The sequence below is a fragment of the Hippocampus guttulatus genome, chromosome 16 (assembly GCF_054856545.1).
Source record: "Hippocampus guttulatus isolate MCC_2025c chromosome 16, RoL_Hgut_1.0, whole genome shotgun sequence".
NCBI classification, from domain to species: Eukaryota; Metazoa; Chordata; class Actinopteri; order Syngnathiformes; family Syngnathidae; genus Hippocampus; species Hippocampus guttulatus.
In genome coordinates this window covers 6021258-6037343 of record NC_141276.1, presented here as the reverse complement: position 1 = coordinate 6037343, position 16086 = coordinate 6021258, and the positions used below count along the sequence as shown (strand labels likewise).

The 16086-nt window shown below is 43.3% G+C and overlaps 1 protein-coding gene across 1 annotated transcript in view; it reads right to left on the bottom strand.

Annotated features, from left to right (window-relative positions):
• gjc1 (gap junction protein gamma 1) overlaps positions 1-15800 on the bottom strand; it is a 32103-nt gene extending 16303 nt beyond the window's left edge. The window contains exon 1 of the mRNA XM_086132473.1: positions 15119-15800. The gene's annotated coding sequence lies outside the window, so the exon portion shown is untranslated. The remainder of the gene's footprint in view (positions 1-15118) is intronic.
• Positions 15801-16086: the final 286 nt, after the last annotated feature.

The window sequence follows — 16086 nt, the reverse complement described above, 5'->3', positions numbered from 1 at the left end:
TTCATTCAAGTTCTCCAAACTTGAATGTTTTGATTATATCCAACTTATATTTTTGACATCGTTACTCAAAAGCTTTTGAGTTACCAAAACAAAACATTTCGAGTTCTCTCAACTTGAATGTTTTGAGCCCTTTTCGAGTGAATATGTTCCAGCTCTTCACTGTCTCTCCCACCGAGCGTCTGCGCACAGCTGAGGGTCCCACTGAGACCATGTCTGCGTCGGTGTGAATTACTAACGGCATCATTGAGTGGGAGTGGGCGGGGCAACAGCAACAGCGGGCAGGCAGCAGACACCCTGGTGGGCGTCGCCATTTATGTTCACTGAATTATTCACTTCCTCTGGGAGCCGCAGATGATCAAGAATTCATGTGGATGACAAAAAGAACCTTAATAGGACATGTAGCCGCTGTGTGGGTGAATGTGCGTGCCAACATTCCTGATTGTCTGAACAGCTTGACTGCACTGTCAACCCGAATGTTCAAATTAATTAAAAGATTTGAATACATTTGACTAATTTCTTTTTTTACAAAAAGTGGTCTTGACTTAAATATTTCAAGTTGGTGGAACTTGTTACGTTTTATGAGTAGTTTGTACATTAATAATTTTTGATTGAATTGAATTTTTTTGCGGCTATGCATTTCCCAAAACATAAATTAACTTTAATGTCATAAATTTGAGTTATTTAATGATAATGTCTTGTTTCTATTGTTTCAAAAAAAGTTAGCGTTTACAAAAATAAATAAATAAATAAACGGATTTATACAACACGTGCTAAAATGCAATTTAATCTCAAAGTGCTTCACCAAATTGCCGGTCATCAATCCTGAAAATTATATTGCTGTTACTTTTTTGAAAATTATTTTTTAGTTTCGGTTAATGGAGATTTGAAAAAGAATCTGCTTGCATTTAACAGCCTTAAACCACGTAAGAAAATTGGGAACGGTTCATAGTTTACAACCTCGATTGACTAGAGACAGTAAACGAGGCACAAATAAATGAAGTCAAATAAAAGGGAAAAAATAGAAAATAATACAATCACAAATGACCAAACAAAATCTCCCTTTCTAATAAAAAAAATAGTTTCCATCTTATTCATTTTTGAGTTTTTAAAGATTAAATAAACCCAATTCGAATTACTTTGGTCTTTGAAATAGCAGCCGCAAGGTGTTTTCTGATTAAAAAGTCATCTCTGGGTCACACTCCAAAGCGGAAGGTGGCGCTGATTTGCGTAATTAGCGGGTACTGCAATTAGATAAATACAAGACTTTTGAGCACACACCTGCTGAGCTGGGAGTTAAAGTGACCTGAGACTCTTCGACGTTTTCTCTCGACGCGGCATTTGTCAACCAACGTCCCTGGACTTTGAGTGGATAGACCTCGGCCACTTCCCAAAGTGTTTCTTTCTTCAATCAGAGGTAATGGACATGAAAATGCAACTCTGCTCGGACTCATTCCACTGCTTGTTGGTAGTTAGTACCAGAGGGAGATAACTACGATATGGGCGGTATTGATAGAGCTGAAAGAGGTGGTAGAGTTAGCACTGTGCCCATCATTTACTGATGAAACCTTCGATTATTTGTTTTATTATAGACGGGCCCTGCTAGAGGCTTTCACAGAGGTTCGGCTGCGGCCTAAACACCATGATCTGGAGCATAATGTTTCTCTGAGTTCTCTGAACTCGAATGTTTTGATTCTATCCAACTTATATTTTTTGATATGGTTACTCAAAGGCTTTCTCAAAATTTTGAGTTCTTTGAACTTGAATTTGTTGAGAATGTCCAACTGATAGATTTTTCTGCCGTCGTGACTCAAACGCTTTGAGTTCTCTGAACTTGAATGTTTTGATTATTTTTGATATCGTTCCTCAAAAGCTTTGAGTTACCGCAACTCAAAAGTTCGAGTTCTCTGAACTTGAATGTTTCTCTCTTGAATTCCCATCTCTCGGCCTGAGTTTGACATGATGGCCAAAGGTCGGAATGGGAAAAGGACCGGAAGGCCAACTGCTGTGACGCTCTGGAAATGACATGTTGGAAGTTCCAGCTTGAGATGCAACAGAGCTGGGGTGTGGTGGAATGGAGATGTGGAGGATGCACTTTTCTGGCAATTCTTCAATGTTGTGAAGCGAAGTCGGGTTGCCATCAAAATCCGCATCTTCGTAGAGCAGACCGAAGTCTCGGTCAATTTGCAGTTGTTCTTTGATCATTTGGGTCAGAGCATCAACAGAGTCCGGTCGTGAGTCGAGTTTTAATTTGTGAGCTCGGTCTGGCTCAACAACGTGAACAATCATGGGCTGTGAGGACCCAGCTGCCATTGTCCTGATGAGATTGAAAAACCCCCGCAGGTTGTTCAAGAGACCGGACACAATAACTTTTACAGTGAAAGGAAAATTCACTCTTACCTGACCTCAGTGCTGTATCACTTGAATGGGGGTAAGGAGCAAAAAAAACCCAGAGAGGGACGATATCGTTCTAGGCAGATTGCAGGTGAATCAACAGGGCTGCACATTCATTTGTCAACTCGTAGGATCGTAGATGTTCCACATACCATGAGTCAAATTCACGACACAAAAAAAAAAACGACATTGTCATTCACAAGAACGATCTGTTCAATTTAGCCAATCCACCGCTGACCCCTACCGAGAGAAACATTCAATCTCCGAGAACTTGAACTTTTGAGAAAGCTTTTGAGTTGATAGCAGTAACTATATGCAGTGATCATCCTGCCCCGAGTTGAGGATGCCTTTCTTGTAATGTTTGGCTTGATTTATGTACTGAACCTCCTTTTACCCAAAAGGTATGACCAACACTTTTGAATTTCTTCAAAACGTTTTGCTTGGTCTTGATGGTGGGAAACTATCAGCCAAGTTTCAGACCTTGAAGAATGAATTGACAATTTATCTGCTCCTCTTAAAATGGAAATCATCTGTCTGTCTATCTTTGCAATATGTTCCATGTTCCCCCAGAAGTCAAAATAAAATGTTCCGATGAATGTGGACTGTAATTGACATCAAAGTGCTCTTGGTCTTGAATTGTGAATGTTACATGATCAAACGCAGAAAACAGATAATTTTGGCTGGTTCAAACTGCACCTGTATTTGTTTGACTTTATTGTGGAGTTATTTTTCGATGTAATTCAAACATGACAATGTGCTACAGGGAGCAGGTGGAAGAAACTGTTCAGTTGCGGCTCACTTCAAACTCATGTTGAGCCGAATTGCACAAGAGAATTGTTGTTTTGTTTTAAATGAACATGTTCATACCGTTTATTAAAAGTGGTTCCAACACAAATAAAAGTTGGGTTTGCCTCATGTAAAATGGTGTTTGTGGACTTATTTCTAAGACTGAGAGATTGTTCTGTTAATTTAATTAAGTTTTGAAAAGTAACGTAAAACAATTGAATTGCTCTAACCGAAAGCTTTTGAGTAACCAACTCAAAAAAAGTGAGGCAATTTATTACCTCACTTTTTTGTTTATTAGTTCTAATTCAGGTTTACAGTGCTTTTTCATTTTGGAAAAAAAAAGACTGTAAAAAAAAAACCTGCCTTTGAATGTGTTCCATTTTAAAATTCAAATGTATAAATATTTAGATATTACTGTTTCTTTTGAATGAACAAAAATGGTTGCTTTGAATTAATTTGGATTATTATTTTAAATATATCTGAAAAAGTCCGGACAAGCAGTCTGTAAAATCGTGTGGTGTAGGTAATGATAGAAAATGGGCACATTTCTTTCAGCATAGGTGGGGGAAATTATGTTGAATGAAACCATTGATTATTTAAAATGAAAAAATCTCCACATTTTTCAAAAGTGTTTCGTATTGATTTTGGATAGCAGAGAAAAATAATGGAAATGTGAAAGTATTTAAAATAAATTTTCCAGTGGTCATTTTTTAAATGAAACAATTTTCATAAACCAAAAAGGGAAAAAAATGGCATATGTGTCATCATTTTTTTTTGTTTTCATTTTAGGTGGCAGCAATAACAAAGACAAGATTGTTTATCCAAATAGGTATAGTATATTCTCTATTTTTTAAAAAAAATATTTTGCTATAATACCAACAAATCACTTTGTCCATCTTGTCGTCAATGTGCTACGCAATGTTAGCGGCGGAAGCTTGGATTTCATTTCAATTTTTCAATCAAATAGCAGTCATTCAAAGATGTAACTAGTGCATAAAAAGCAGGCTCAGTCTCTTTTGTGCTCCAAATACAAAAAGCAAACATATCTTTTCCTTCTAAAAGCCGCCGTTCACCGCCCTGAGCCACGAAGCCGCCCGGCAGGAGGTCACGTATCAAATACCCGCTTCCTTTGCTCCAAATTGTAAACACAACAAGTGTGCCTGACCTTCTTTCTGCACTCACAAAAGCCAAGGAGATATGGTGGGTTTACGGCCGGGCAGCCTTGGGAGAGGGGCAGCGAGGCTAATACGTTGGTCCTCAGACGCTTTTCATTCAACGGTCATCGGCGCGCTCACCTTGCTCACTCGAGTGGATAAAGAGAAGGACTCGGGCCAAGGTTTAGTTTCATGGATGCTCTTACTTTTAAACACGCGTACTGGTTATGCCTCCGTCTGAAAAAAGCCTCCAGGAACACCCTGAACCTTATTTGGCGTCAATCAAAGAAACCTTCAATGGTGGCAGGGTGTGTGCTCTTGTTTAACGTGATTTTGAAAGCGATTGGTTCATTTTGACCATAGCCGCCCGAGTTTTAAGAGGACGGACACACTCATGCGGTCACATTTTTATTTCCCCTCTCAAAACAATTTTAAAGGGGCAGTCAAGTCACTTAAAAAAAAAAAAAAAAATTACAATAATTTGGTCTATGAGCCCCCGCCAGTCGAATTGCAATTTGATTCATGTTGAATTTGTGCAATATGACTTAAGCAGTAAAATCCACCCTGTTTTTATCGACGTCAGGTAGTGGCCATTTTGCCACTCGGTGTCTACTGAAAATGACATCACAGGGCTTAGCTTGTGAACGTCACATGACCAAACCTGGAAAACAGGTGAGCTGTGACGGTCATTCCCCCCCCCCCCCCCCCCCCACTTAACTCGACTCATTCTTCCCAATGAAAAGGCATCTGGTGCTGCCTCAGTTATTAGCATTAGCCGCCAACTGATTGCTTTTGCCACTTGGCACGTCAGTTTTTTTTAAAGGGTGGCCTCCGCCGTCTTCTGCATGAGTTATTTCACAGAAACCCGCATCACCACTGACCGCTTTCTTTTTTGGACTCGAAAGAGATCAAAAGGCAAGCAGCCAGCGAGCGGGAAAAAATGAAAACGGCGAAGCAAAGTCGGCGCCAACATTAACAATTGATTCCACGTCACCGCCAAACTCGGCAGATGGCGGGCGAATGAAAACGGAAGCGAGCGATTGAATTTGAGAGCGCGCGGCGCAGGCTGAGGAAGACGAGTGCCGAAAGGAGGACCGCCAGGGCTTCCAAGATGTCGCAGCCTACGGTTGCTGTGCAACATTAATCATCCCGCTCAGCTGACATTTTTTTTGGGGGGGGGGGGGGGGTGCAAAACAAAAAGTTTTTATTCAGATCCAGGGGCACCATCTGAGGGGTCCAACACAAACCCATCGTAGGGGCCGTCCGCATTCATGTGCTGCAGTACACTGACGAGTTGTAATGTACCACACCATGGATGCTATTTAGCATCAACATTAATTTAGCAGACTGAGAAGCTTAGCGATATGGTTGTTTTAAATACGTTAAGTGTTATTACATTTGTTTTATGTTTAGTTTGACACAAATCTTCAACAGTGGTTAAAAATGGGCCCAGCAACGCACTTGATGCTGCTAGCTATTGCTAGCAATGACTCTACCCCGAAAAAGAATCTTTGACAGATTAAACATTTAGATGTTTTTTCAAATGTGTGAATCAAGATTTAAACCACAATGATGGATTAAAATTAAACAAAACTTCACTAAACCATTTTTATGACATATAATCATTATAACATTTGTTGGGGGGGGCTCAGCCTATTGCTTATGTTTTCCTTAATGGTAAATCTGCCCTTGCTCAAACATAATCCAAACGGCACAACAAGTGTGACTAAGATCATCACGGAGGTTCTTAAGAACACATTATTTTTTTAGCATCCAAATAAAGGTCATGTACAAAGAAACAAGCCGCTTTAAACTCCGGATAAATCTATTCCAGCCTGGGGGGAGGAAATCCTGAAAGAGTGTTTGCAGCAAACGCCTCGTGAAATGCGCCCCGGCGCGTTCTTGAGACACCACATCCTGTTTGGATGAAGTTTGTAGTCTGTTATCTCAGGGTTCCACTAAGACCGCACGAAACATCTTCACAGGAAAGGAATGCCAGCAAAAAGAATTTAAAATTTTTTTTAATATATATATATATATCCATCCATTCCATCCATTTTCCGAACCGCTTGATCCTCACTAGGGTCGCGGGGGGTGCTGGAGCCTATCCCAGCCGTCTCCGGGCAGTAGGCGGGGGACACCCTGAATCAGTTGCCAGCCAATCGCAGGGCACACAGAGACGAACAACCATCCACGCCCACACTCACACCTAGAGACAATTTAGAGCATCCAATCAGCCTGCCATGCATGTTTTTGGAATGTGGGAGGAAACTGGAGCACCCGGAGAAAACCCACGCAGGCCCGGGGAGAACATGCAAACTCCACACAGGGAGGCTGGAGCTGGAATCGAACCCGCTACCTCTGCACTGTGAAGCCGACGTGCTAACCACTGGACTACCGGGCCGCCCCCCTATATATATATATATATATATATATATATATATATAATTTTTAAAAGTCCAAATAAAATACTGTTTCAATAGATAAATAAGATGATTAAGCAATAGAAGTACAAATGAAACAACTGAAACATGACAAGTGGGCTTGTTTTCATGACATGAACCCTTTCAGGGACATCGGCTACTCGAGTGGACAGCTTATCAGGTTTTCAAGTTTCAGGTTATCGTTATTTGTGCAGGAAAGGGTTAAAATCATAGCACATCAAAGGTTCACAACTGCAAAGATGCCGGCATTAATTTGGTGAATTATATTCGATGTTGCAGTGTGCTTCAGTCGCTTGGCCAGAAATTCGAAAAGATCGACCTTTAAGAACCTAGAGGTTTCAAAAACTGAAACGGAGAGTGCAAGTGGTGGTCTGCACGGTGAGCGGAGAGGGAAAATAGGGGTGGGGTCTTGCCACTGAGTGTTTTTTAATAGATAAACACGGACCGATGGATTCGTCTGCATGAATGAAGAGAGGTCCAAACAGGTTGCCAAAAAGTCCATTTGGTTAGGTTGAGCCTGGGAGTAGAAAAGCGCATCATTGCATCACGCATGCACCAGCAGGCCCCGGCACAACAATATGCAGAAAGAGGCTATTTCAAGTGAGGCCTTAAGCACGCATATGTCAAGTTCATCCTTTGCTCCTTTCTGGTTATTTTTTTTTCAGCTTTGTATTGTTTCGCGCATACAGTCTCATATTATTCTTATTTTCAGCCCGCCGGCTCGCACGAGAGCATCTGCGCGCGCCACCCCGCCGGCAGCCCTTTTGTCCAAGCCGTCGCACTAGGGAGGGCCTCGGCTCGCATCGTCTTGACGCCTCATGGCCAGGGAAAAGCGCTCATGTATGAACGTTACTTTGTTTAGCCGTGACTGCGGGACAATAAACAGAGGCGAAGGAGAGGAGAAGGAGGAAGAGGAGGAGGAAGGTTGTCCTGGGTGACGAGGCGCATGCCAATGATGTAATAGGCCGGAGACAAATGAAGCAACCGGATACTTGTCCAAGCGGCGCTTCGGTTTTTGCACTTTGCTAACTAAACAGTCTGTCCTTATCCAAACAGATTCTTTGACAGTTTCATTTTGAATCATTAGTCAGTGAAGGAATTTCAATTCCAGTGTCATGCTATTTATACAGTGGTATCTCGAGATGAGAGATTCATAAATCACCTTTCCCGATTGAAATGAATGGAAACGCCCTTAATCCGTTCCTGTCTCCCCCCCCAAAAAACGTAAGTAGCACTCTTGAAAATTAACTTTACAAGAAAGAAAAATAGGCAAAAAATAGTTTGTGGGACAGGTCATGTTTGAATGTTTTGGCGGTAATGTGTAAAAAAAGAAAAAAAGAAAAATACAAAAGCAAAAATTGGCCTCCTAAATAGATTTGCAGATTTTTTTTAAAGTGCTAATATCGCCTGATTAAATAGGCTGGCCGATTAATCGGTCAGACCCGAGTAAAAATACTTATTGCTGTGAAAGCAGTTGTATTTAAAAAAAAAAAATTAAAAACTAATTGTCGGGGAAAAATGTCATGATATTACAGAAAGGCATTTTTTAAAAGAACAAATAAATCGCGCTAAGAAGAAAGAAGTTATTACATTACAGAAAAAATATATACAAAAACAAAAGACGAGTTCACAAAGAAACTTGTTTGCATGCACTTGCCCTTCTCACAATCCCCAGGGGCACTTTTGCATACGAAGACGCATAAACATACGAGGACGTCTGGGTTAGCACATGCTGTTTATGGAACAGAGGGACAAAAATAACCTGAGCATACACTTGCGTGCGTGTTTATGCGTGTTTCCTTGCTATTTTTATGGGTGCAACCCCCCTTGTAGACGCTCCATTGAGTAGAATTAGCGAGACAAGTGAAGAGCTGCCGGCATTTACAGTGACGCCGCACGTGCGTCGCAGATCCAGCCAATTAGGAAGCGAGGATGCCGTCAACAGTCAAGTGTTTACATTGGGCTGACTGATGGCGTGTGACCCAGAAATAGAGGTCGTGACCTTTCGGATTGAGGAGAAGCAGAGGGGGCCGTTGGAATAGCGGTGGGGGGGGGGGGGGGTCTGACACGGAGCTGATGAAATGGGAGTAATGTGTGCATTCGCTAGCAGTGACTCACCGCTGCGCGAGCCGCCAAAACAGCCAAATTTTGTTCTCTCTCAACATGGAAAGTCCACATTCCGTGCGTTTGTGCACTCGGTTGTGCGACTGCTTCGGTGTGACTGTGTGCACCCACGTGTGCGCACCCCCCAACCCCCCACCCTTACCCGTAACGCCCGTGCGAGGCGACACGGCGGCAAGGCGGTGACAAGGTGTCGGCCCCGCGGCCTTTGAACTCGACTGCTCGGCTCCGCCGGGAAGCTGACGGTGAGCGAGGGGGATGGCAGGATAACTCCCGCCCATCCACCGCATGCGGACCAATCAGGCGGAAGCGCTTGTCGTCTGATGCGTGCTGCTACGTGGTTGTTTGAAATACACAAAGTGTCATTCGCTTCATTTTATGTTTAGTTTGACAGTAAAATTCAGCTGGGTCAAAGCAAACAATTTTCATGACATACTGTAAATTTTAATTAAATTCAGACAGCAATGGTAGAATAACAGAAAATAACTGAAAATGACTGAAAAGTTTCAACTTGAATTTGCAAGTATTCCCACGACGGCCCTGTTCGCAACACGGCCAACGCATCCTCGTGTCGTTGCTCTTTTGTAATGTAAAAATTTTTCTACCAAGTCAATGCACTGACAATTGGACCTCCCAAGCACATTAAAACTGCTATAAATTGTATTATGAGGACATTAAAACGGGCATAAAAATGTTACGAGTGTCTTTAACGAGTGTTATAGCACCCCCCCTCATTTCCCTTTGATACTAACTTTTGTTTATCTTTTAAATAAAAAAAATTAAAATAAAAATCTCCACCTACACTCTTAGAGAAACATCCATCAGATCTGCACCCTTGCTATACAAGAGATGCTGAACTCAAAATCACAATTATATTTCGATGAATTGCCCATCCCTAAGACCCAAATTACTGTGGCAAAAAAAATAAATTGAGCTCGTCAAATCATTACTTGGGTTAAGCAAGTCAGAAATCAAGTCTTCCAATCTTGCGCAGTCACGACATACATTCCCCACATTAACTGCTGTCTACTGACTGCGGCTTAGGAGCAAATGAAGTTCATTGTTGTCCATGCTTGACCCTGAATGAAAGACCTCACTCACGCTCATCTGTCACGTTGTTGTCGTCCCCCCCCCCCCGCCCCCCTCGCTTTTCGGACCCCCAAGGGGAAGTGGCGTAAGACCTGTCACCCCGCATCACGGCGATAGCCCGAGCCAGTATGTAAATGTGTCAGCGTGCGCCAACTCACGAGTTGGACATATCGCTTTGAATATGCGTGCTCCACAATGACTGGAGCGTAAAAACGGGCTTCACTGCATCCGGCACGGGCGTGCGCGCGTGCTGCGTATGTACGTCTGAGTCCATCCCGCTACGTTACAGTGACATTCCCAGTGGGAAGGTGCCTGCCGCGCAACTGCTTTCATTTGCTACGATGCCCATTTTGGCCTTCGTGAGCCAAGCTTAGGTGACACGCCGCCTCATTGGCACGCACTCAGCATTTTAGCGTTAGCGTGAAACGGGCTATGCCGGTGAAGTTAATTAAATCGAGATGTATACGGTCTAGGTGTGCTACACATGCACACAAACGAATTTTCTGAAATTCTGTTTTAGACACATTGTGTGTGTGCTCCGCTCCAATTATCTGATCAAGATTTTTGGGTCAGGAATATTGATCATGATTTTAAATGTAATATTCCTGACCCAAGCTGTTTCTCACCCTCTGATCAGGACAAATCCATTCTCAACAAATGCCAGACGGAAGACCAATTGTCTTTTTTGGGCCACCGGTTCGAATTCAACCCGATACTTGCTTATTGCTATATCTACCAAACATGACCCAACTGCTGCCCATGCTGTGCCTGTTTAAAAATCACCATCTCAAGTCAAGTCAAGTCAAACTTTATTGTCAAATATGCTCTATGTGCAAGGTACATATACACATGTACACACACACACACACACACACGTATACAGTATATATCTCATATGGTGATTTTTAAACAGGCGCAGCATGGGCAGCAGTTGGGTCCTATGTTTGGTACAGTACTGTACTGTATATCTTTTCCCTCTGGGGTCATCCTTCGTCCTAGACGATGTAACGCTCTAACGGAGCACTTGGTAATGATCAACTTTAGAAGAACAGAACTGCCACCTGCTTTGAAGTGATGTCAGGACAGCCCCCAGTAGCTTTCCTTTCACAACAGCGTTAGGCTACTAATTGAACATCCCCTTGACGAAACGTCCGTGCCAGATCGTTTGTTTATCCCAGAAATAGTCCGCCCCAACCCAACACAACTCTTTTTTTGAAACCTGATTTTGTACTTTTTCGAAGTAGAATCTTTATTTTTACTCTTTGTAAAAACGGGCTCATGACATTTTGTTTACCTGGATTGAAGGCACAACGCAAAAAAAAGACAAGCCGGAAGCCAGAACAACACCGCGTGATTCTGAACGTTAACTTCAGGCCCCGAAAGCGAACGTCCGTCTACAGCATGACCTCTTCGCGGCTACTGAGGTGGTTAACTGGCCAAAAGCGTCGAGCGCCATCCCCTCTGCTGCCACTCTAATGTGCTGCGGAGCAACTGGCAAACCCGAAAAGGCAGAGCGGCGCGCAGTCAGAGGGAATCCAGACTCATTGGCAGGAATCTAAACGGCGTTTCCCCTCAGCAAGTCGCACTCTGAGGATTAACGCTGGCTGCGTGCGCACGCCTGCCAAAGCAGATATAAACATCATACCTTGATATTGCCCATTACTCGACGCCCTGTTTACATATATACTAGAAACACGTAAAAAAAAAAAAGTGCAGCGGGAGCACTGTGGGCTCATCGCCAATGGCTCCTTTAGAGATGGTAGCATCATTAAATGTTGACTTTTTATGCAAACTTGTCCTTATTTTACCCTCTATTTTAGTCTCGGCCTAGCTGAAGTTAGCTTAGAAGGTTTCAAAATCAAAGTAGCACTCACAAGTATTCTGTATGAATATTTTGTGTTAAAAATGAAAGAAAATACAAAAAATATATTTTGTTGATCTTTCTTGGTTGTGTTTTGGACAAAAAAAACCCTGCAAAACTTTTGGACATACAGTACATCATTGGTACATGAAGTAGATCATTATCATCATCTTCAGGAACACCTGCCATTCACAGAAAAAGCGCTGAGATTGGTGCGTCATTGACCCTCCACTGACTGCACGTGACACATTCCCGACTGCAAAGAAACAGGAAGTGCATTCAAAGCGCCCAAAGATAGCGAAGAGACGTCGTCGAAGCGTGTCATTGACTTTAAAAAGCCTCCTGCAGGGCGTTGCACAAGGCAGCTACCATCACCGCAAAAGCCTGATTAATTGTATGTGATTATCTTTTTTTTTTAATCAATTACAGCATTAATGTGATCCTTGCAATAATGCGGGGATGTTTTTAAGGCACAAATTAAAAAAGCAGAAAGAAACATGAATGAAAACGCCTTCCTCCCCACCCCCCTCCTATTGCTCCATGCGAGATTTATTCGCCATGCGTTGTGCGCTTCAAAAGGTTACGAATGGGCCTTCGGCTTGACGGCGCATCGGTTAATTGCGCACCCGCCCCCTCCCCAGAGCGTCATTCAAGCTTTTAACTATCAAGAAAATCAAGACTCGTATTGATTCTCACAAATGGTGGAAAGTTATTAAGACCCCCGTAAAACATCAACTCATGCTGGATGGTGATTTTTTTTTCCATGTACCATATTTCCTATAAATCCCTCGACACAAATCGATGCCCTGCTCCAATTAAATGTTGCTCGGGTTTGAATTCGTCCCAAACGCACAATCACGCAAACTCCACTCACAAGGCTGCGACCGAGGAGAAATGTTGAACACTTTGACTTCAGCCGCGGTGCTGCCACACACAATCTCGCCCTCATCGCTCTTCAGTGCAGGTGTCCAATGCCCAACCCCCACTTCCCCCTTCCCTTACTTCCTCCTCCCCCAATTGCCAGTGCAAGGAGATATAACAAAGGTCATCGGGCCACCGCGATGGAGCACTTTGCTGGAATGGCTAATACGTCCAATGTGCCGGAAGAGCTATGCAGATGAGCGGAGGCATGCTCCACAGCCTAATATTGAGCGGTGACATCTTATGTATGCACCTCATGCCATATGATGAATGAAAATATGTTGCTAATACATGCACTCATCGTGGCTGGAAATATGTATGCGCTCAATACAGTGAAACTCCTCTACAACGAAATCATGTTTGCAGCAAGAAATATTTCACAACAGGGGGTTTTTCACTGTAGCAAATTTGATCTCAGATGTAAACACACATACACAACGTACAGTATGTGTGTACTCTTTATTTTTATTCCAATACGTAGTGCATAAATATGAGCATAGACTTATTTGACACTTCATATAGCCAGTGTAGAAAGAAAAAAACGGGAAAGAAATTGCAAAATGTACGATCAGCATTTACTTTCACTTCCATCAATTTCTTGCATGTCTTTTACTTTGCTTCTTCCATCTTTCATTTTTATTACTTTTATCCTGTCTTCAAGCGTGAATGCTTTTCTTTTCTTAACACCTTGGTCTGCAAAGGTCTGTTTGTCGCCATTTTAGCAATGCAACGTTCGTGCTGCGTCTGAAACTAACAAGAACAAATACTTCCTGGACTACTGCGCATGTGTAAACCAGTGTGGTCGTTGCTGTTACCGTTTCCGAACAAAGCAGCAGAGGTCGCTGTGGCATGCTGAGGTTGGATTAGACTTTTGCGGAAGGCTTGTTTTCGTTGTAGTGAATCTCGTTGCGAGGCAAGAGCAGAGAAAAAGATTTCGAAAAACGGAACAGGGGCACTTTTTGTCGTAGGGGGAGCAGAAATGTGGGAATGGCTTTCATGCATGAACATTTTTTTCACACTAGAGGGTATTTTTCGCCCATGTAGGGTTTGTTGTAGAGGAGTTTCACTGTACTGTGCAATTTGTGGAGGTACATATGCGCTCCACGTTGTACTGATGTGCCGAGATACGGATGTGCTCCATGCCATATGATGAGTGGAGGAAGGCACAGTATGTATGCGCTCTGCGCTGAGGAAGAACACATCACATTCACCCAGTTAGGATGCGAGCGGCGTAACGGTCCCGCTTTCTGGTCACCAGGCCAGAGCCATCCCATTTTTTTGACAAATATAAATAGATTATGCTCATTTTGCGCAGCGGTGAGGAGGAAAGTCATCATATTTGATGCTCACGGATCATCATTCAAAATCATCCGCCGTGGCGTCGCGCTGAAGGCTGCCAGGTTGCAGGTCGCTTTGCCGGTTAACTGCCCTGAATGATGGTGGGATGAAGAAGGCAGCGGGGGGGGGCGGGGGAGGGGACGATTGGCTTCATAAAAGGGATGAGATGGAGAAGCTTACAGAACACGCGCGGCGGGAATCGAGCTTGGGTCGGTAACAAAAAGAAAAAAAGATCATGTATGATTAAATAATTATTTTTCTTGCCAATATCAGATTGATATTGCTTTTAAAGAATGTTTGATATTGTGCTTGTTGTTGACAGCACCGGTTGCGCCACACAAGTCATAATCCGAATCATATTTCAACCTGTAAATATTTCAGCCTTTATTTCCTTCAAGTTGCTGCGCCTCCCCCTAGGAGGGGGAAATTCATATTAGTTTTTTATATTTATCCAAGCAACACCAAAATCGTTTCCCCTCTTTTTTTTTCCAGGCTTCTGTGCAGTACTCTTGATACTTTTCAAACCACCACGAGTTTCTCATCCTTCTACGCTAATGCTGATACATTTTAATGCATCCAAATATGTTTCTATTATTGATCAAACAAAATATGAGAAAAAGGACAAGTTTGCTCCATTCACTGCAAAATATGCAACGTTCAGGTGCATCGTTTCACATTTAAAGGTGAAAAAATGACATCTGGCTGAACAACTGCCTGGCGTTGCGCGTGCACGGGCTCCAATTAAGACGCGCGTGCACAGCAGAAGTCGTCGCAGGCATCCATTCAGATGTGCAAATGTCACACAGAACGATTCGGCGTAGAAATGATTCAGAATTTGAAATAAATATCGCTCGTATGCATGCAAGCGTTTGTGTGCGCGCCACGGTGGTAAAAGGCGCGTGCACGAGAACACCAACACGCGTTTGGAACAAACAAACAAAAAAAAGACTATGTATATATAAAATAGCCTCATGATGATTTTCTGGTAAAATGATGAGCAAGTTGTTGCTTACCGCTGTGCGAGTCTGTGAAGATCCTTTAGGATTCAAGAAGAAGCCCAGGAAAAAGGAGGACGAGGTTTTTGGACTTGGCTCGGTCCAAACTTGAAGATCTGCCGGACTTTCTCTGCTAGTTTTTTTTTTATTCTTCTCGTTTCATTTTATCCCTTCTTCTTCTTTTTCTTTTTTCCTCTCACAGCCCCTCTCTTATTTTGTCCATGTCAGCCTTCCTTCACACAATGTGGTCGCTCACTATGTGGTCTGCTGCGTAAAAGCGGTGCCACGATCCCCGCGGGCCCGTTCCGTCACAACGGTGCCGGATGATGGTGATGATGTTCGGGTCATATTGACGCTCTGAACGGAACCACCTCCTTATTTATTTATTCATTTATTTATTTATGTATTCATTTTGCTCCGGAGGTGGACCGATCTTTCGCGGCGATTACAGCCGATATCGGCGCTCACGAGTCGGTCATATGCTTCGATCATGCTCGCTCACATGCATGCCTCCGCATTGTCTTGCCTGCTCCACATCCTCCGCGGACCACCGATTCGCCGATCTGTTGATGACCGGAGAGAAGCGCTCGTTTCCCGGGGAATGTCTGGGCTGGGAGGCGGGGTGGCGGTTCTCCGTTGGTATTTTTCTGGAGTTTCCTCCCCGTGGAAGTGTGGCAGCCGAACCCCTGGTTCGCTCTTGAGTGACAGTTGAGGAGGGTCGGGTGGTGTTGGGGGTGGGGGGGGGGGGGGGTGTCTCGGATGCACGCGCGCGGCTGGTGAGAACGAGGATCGCGCGTGCGCATCTGTAACCGAGGCGCGCTCCCGACGGGTGAGCATCTGTTTAATAAAGGAACAGAGACCAGAAAATTATTATATCGTAAATTATTAAATTATTCTTTCAACAATTATGATAGATAGATAGATAGATAGATGCCAATTTTAGATTTCAGGGTAGGCTATTGGGAGATTGTTTTCATGATATATTT